The 5,157-nt window shown below is 43.6% G+C and overlaps 1 long non-coding RNA gene across 1 annotated transcript; it reads left to right on the forward strand.

The window, feature by feature from the left end:
- Positions 1-2,671: 2,671 nt before the first annotated feature.
- LOC142656441 (uncharacterized) lies at positions 2,672-4,342 on the forward strand. The gene is made up of 2 exons (XR_012849676.1): positions 2,672-2,857; positions 3,324-4,342. It is a non-coding gene; the product is annotated as an uncharacterized LOC142656441 (long non-coding RNA).
- Positions 4,343-5,157: the final 815 nt, after the last annotated feature.

Below are 5,157 nucleotides of genomic sequence, written 5' to 3' on the forward strand. Positions count from 1 at the left end.
TGGTGGTGACTGGCACTGGGCACTGCGGGTAAGTGAGAGGATTGCAGGATTCCTGCAGGCAAACTATTATTTGTTATTTTTTGTTATTGGAATTGCTCCCATTATCTTCTGGAACCATAAACAATAAGTAGGGACTTGGGAAAGTTGAGTATCAGTCCGGAGGCTATAGATAGTCATTTATGTTATTAGTCATCTCTATGTTTTGCCCCTCTGGCTTCAGTCACTTCATATTTGTAATACCGCTACATATATATATTGTCTCCTCCTTCTTCTGGACAGATCATTCCAGGTCTGGGGATTATAGCCGTCCTGCTTCTTATCTTCTTTATGAAGGAACCATCCAGAGGAGCCGCAGAACAAAAAAGCAATAAACACCCAAACAACAATTCTTGGACGACCGACGTGAAAGCTCTGCTGAAAAAGTGAGTGTTTTCCGTGTAGTGATGGTTGTCGCTGGCTTTACCCCGTGTCTCTTGTGTCACTCACATTTCTCTCTCTCTCTGTAGCCCGAGCTTTATGCTTTCCATGCTGGGATTCACAACTGTGACATTTGTTTCCGGCTCCCTCTCCCACTGGGCTCTGTCCTTCTACAAGCGGGCCCGGGTCATCCTATACAGAAGTGATCCATGTCAGACTGCAATATGTCAATTTGATGACAGGTAAACGCTTATTTACTGTGTGTGCCAGGAGGTTGTGAGGGCGGCTATCTGCCATTATGTCCATACTCTTCCTTTCTCTACCTGAGTTTTGGGCACGGCTACGCGGTGAGTGGTCAGGGCTCCTGGCAGCCATCTATTTACAGGGTAGGTTCAGACATGGGGTGTTAAATGTGGATTTTACTGCGAATTTGCCTCAGATTTCACTCTTTGCAATGCTAAGGGAAAAATTCACTGTAAAAATGTACACATTTCCGCAACGTGTATTTGCAGTGAATAAATTCTTGTGGATATTTATTTGCCAAACCGCACAAAAAAATCTTCAACAATTCTGTGATATAAAACCTCACCCTCATAGTGTATATAGACTGCTACGTGACAGTCTGCTCTATACTGACAAGATATTTGGGATAGGTCCCTAGAGAGCCCTGTCAGCCTGAGAACAGAGTTTATGGATTTAATCTTTAGATACATGCAGATAGTTGGAGCAGTAGTCATACTCAGGTCCTTTAATCATCATTTATATACAATTGTGGAGAATCCATTTGATGACCTCTATAATCTCTTTTTTTGCAGTCTGATTTTTGGCATGATCACTGTGATCACCGGAATCGTGGGAGTTGGAGCTGGCGTGGAAATAAGCAAGAGGTTCAGGAAAATCAGCCCGCGGGCAGACGCATTAGTCTGTGCGTGCGGAATGCTGGGTGGCGCCCCTTTCCTGCTCTTGGCTTTGTTATTGGCAAGTTTCAGCCTTGTGGCCTCCTATGTAAGTGGCTGATGAACAGCTTTCTGTCATTGATGTTCTTTCTTTTAATTATATTAAAAAGGTGAAGAAACAATATCCATACACATACCTGTAGATATACATACATATACACCTATACATACAATCATACTGTATATAGCTGTGGATACCATACACACACAGATATACAGCTTTACATACACATACTGTTATCTTTAGGCAGACATATATAAACATACAGTACACCTTTACATACATACATGCAGTGTATGCCTGTGAATATCATACACATACAGATATACTGCTATACATACACATAGACACACAGGTATTCATACACATATACATTATTATACAGTGTAAGGTCTATACACAGGTTTAATACCCACCCTGTGCATCAGAGTTCAGGATAAGAGGTAACTTATTGTACTGCCCCCTCCCCGTATTCCCCATTTAGTCTTTTCTGAATGTTTTGTCTCCCCTCAGATCTTCATCTCCATCGGGGCATTATTGCTGGCACTGAATTTTGCCATTGTGGACGACATCCTGCTGGTAAGTGATCAGAAACCACGAGGATGTTTCTCTATTACAGCTAAAATTACATTTATGTCGCCTGTTGTCTATTTTCCGGCCTAGTTTATGAAATGCCACTGACTCTGCAATAACTGCCAGACAAGAGACGGAGGACACTACAAGTACAGACTGCGCTGTCTGCAGATATTGTAGTGCAGATATTCCGTCACTTTGTCTGGCTGCCATTGTTGAGTTAGGTTCAGTAACTGTTTCCTTCTGCCTACTCAGAATGTCCTCTTGTTTTAGAGTGTGGTGACCCCCAGAAGACGATCCACAGCAGAGGCCCTACAAATAATTGTGTCCCACCTGCTGGGTGATGCATGGAGCCCCTCTCTGATCGGAGTGGTAAGTATTAGTTACATCATCGTCCTAAAGGGTATCTAAGCAAAATTCTTTACCGTCGGGGTCAGTCTTAGCCTGCATGACACCCTTTGTGAACAACTTACCACGCACATACATTTCACACAAAGGAGACAGCACTAATACAGTACACCCCCACCAAACAGACAGTAAAGATATAGCCACCATATAGTGCACACACAATGCCCATACAGCACCCTCAGTGAGGAGCTGTCACTCACCACCACCTACAGTCTGCTGTCACCGGATTTCTGGATTAGTATCCAGCATCCGCTGTCTGAAAAAAATCTACACATATTCTATTTCCCATAATTCATCTTACATAACAATGTGTTATTTTCTTATCCTCAGCTATCTGACCTCATCCGCAGAGGAAAGCCAGAATCCGACCTGCTGATGTTTAACAGCCTGAAATATGCCCTCATGGTCTGCGTATTCGTGAGCGCTATCGGAGGAGGATTGTTCTTGGCATCTGCCCTCTTTCTTGAGAAAGACCGAAAGAGGGCAGACATGGAGTCTGAAGGTATCTACCCTGTCTGTGTGTATGTCCACTGTCTACTCATGTGTCCTGCAGAATTAAAGTGCAGCTCAACCTTGGATTTACACTGGCTCTATGGTCAGAAAATGTTAAATAATCACAAATCCCTAATCCTATTCTAATGCGTTAACAAATACTTATTTTTTTAGTGTTGAAAACCATGGTTTATGGTAATCGTTAGTGGGGGAAATTGTCTTTTCTGACAGACGGTAGAAAGATAGTGAATTTTATAGTCCTTCACCAAGATTATGATTCGATAGAGTGCTCCACAATTATCAAAGACAAAACCACTGGAGTAGAAGTGGAGTTTCTTAAAACATAACTTTTACTGTTGTTCCTTTTCAACAACTCATTGACCATCTAGTGGTATGAAGTAGAATAATATAAAATGAGAATTATCTGATAATGTATTCCTACAAAAACAGGCTTATTTGTTTTTTTATCTTAACAGGATGAAGTCTTGGACATTTTATATTGATTTGTCCATGGCTACACTGGTTCTTGAGAGCAAAAGAACGCTGTCCTTAATCTCCACACGAGGACAAATATAAAGTGAACAAGTTTTGGAGCTCCTCAGACATTTACCGTAATGAGCAGCAGGGCTCTGCAGCTCAAGGCATAACTATAATGTTTCCAAACAACCACTAAAAGTTTCAGTGCATGCAGAATCAAGAACACCACATAGAACATGTACTCTTGCAACAGGAAACCAATAGTTGGCAGTGGAAGTCATGAATGCAAAGCTGCCATGACCTACCCTGTTACTGAATCCAGTGGTTTAAACATTATAGATTCTACACCGACAATTGAGGGAACTGGACCTAGAGTGTCTGCAATTCCAAAGATTGCATTGAGGAAGAAAACAAGACCTACCTCACAGACTCATTCATATGGAATTTCCACTGAGTTCTTCCTCGGAAAAGCATCCCAAGGAATTTGCATGAATACCAGCAAACATAGGTCCACCTCAAAGGATTTTTTTCTGTGCCTGTGTCTCAGCTGAGTCACAGTGCCAAACTGGACTTGACAAATCTTTGGACTACAGATCTGGATCCCTAGACTGTGTCTAAAAAATGACAAATGTTTCTGCCTGTGGCTCGGCTGACTCACAGTGCCAACCCGGATGTGACAAATCTTTGGACTACAGATGTGAATCCCCGGACTCCGTGTGGATAAAGCTCACAAAGAATGAGAATTGTCAATGCCTGTGGCTCGGCTGAGTCACAGTGCCAACCCAGAGATGGTGTTTTTGTGAAATAAACTCACAAAGAATGACAAATATCGCTGCCTGTGACTCAGCTGAGTCACAGTGCCAACCCAGACACTGAAGTCTTTATGAAATAACATCCTAAAGAATGACAAATCTCACTGCCTGTGAGTAGATAAGGAGCTGATGATTACCATGATTGTTTAATCATGGTGATCATACAAGAGATTGTTTGCTTAATAAACTTTACAAGTAGCTCTGAACTCTTACGCCAAATTCATATGACAGGGTTTCCCGGCGTGTGACGGACACTCAAAAAACGGGCCGTCACACGGCCACAGTAGGAACAATAGAATGGGGCTATTCACATGACTGATTTTTGAACCGGGCCGTGAAAAAAAGGGTAATGACCTATTTTCGGCCATTCTCCCGGCCGCCCAGTTCCCATAGAAGTTTATGGGGCCAGGTAATACACAACCATCATTCAAATTTTTCCGAGTGACGGCAGTGTCTTCCATCACTCACTCGCTCTCTCCTCCTCACAGTACGAAGTGCATGTGAGCAGGAGGAGGGTATTTTCTTGCTCCCTGTAGGAGCGGAATCCCCAATCCTCGGTCACAGCTTCGGCAACGCTGTGGCCGGGGATTGGGGATTCGGCTCCAGGAGAAGTCCCTGACTTCACTGTCCATATATATATGGACATTGAAGTCAGGGACTTTTCCTGGAACGGTGGCGCTATCTACAGAAAGGTAGGGGGGTGCTATGTAAAAGGGGACTGTGCAGAACTACCTACAGGGGGCTGTGTGGCATTACCTACAGGGAAATGTGTAGCATTATCTACAGGGGGGCTGTGTGGCATTACCTACAGGGGGCTGTGTGGCATTACCATTACCAACTGGGGGCTGTGTGGCACTACCTAGAGGGGGCTGTGTGGCATTACCTACAGGGAGCTGTGTGGCATTACCTACAGTGAGGCTGTATGGTACTACCTACAGGAGGATGTTTGGTATTACCTACAGGGGTCTGTGTGGTATTACCTACAGGGGGCTGTGTGGCACTTCTTACAGGGGGGCTGTGT

This window comes from Rhinoderma darwinii, chromosome 6, assembly GCF_050947455.1.
Source record: "Rhinoderma darwinii isolate aRhiDar2 chromosome 6, aRhiDar2.hap1, whole genome shotgun sequence".
Classification (NCBI taxonomy): Eukaryota; Metazoa; Chordata; class Amphibia; order Anura; family Rhinodermatidae; genus Rhinoderma; species Rhinoderma darwinii.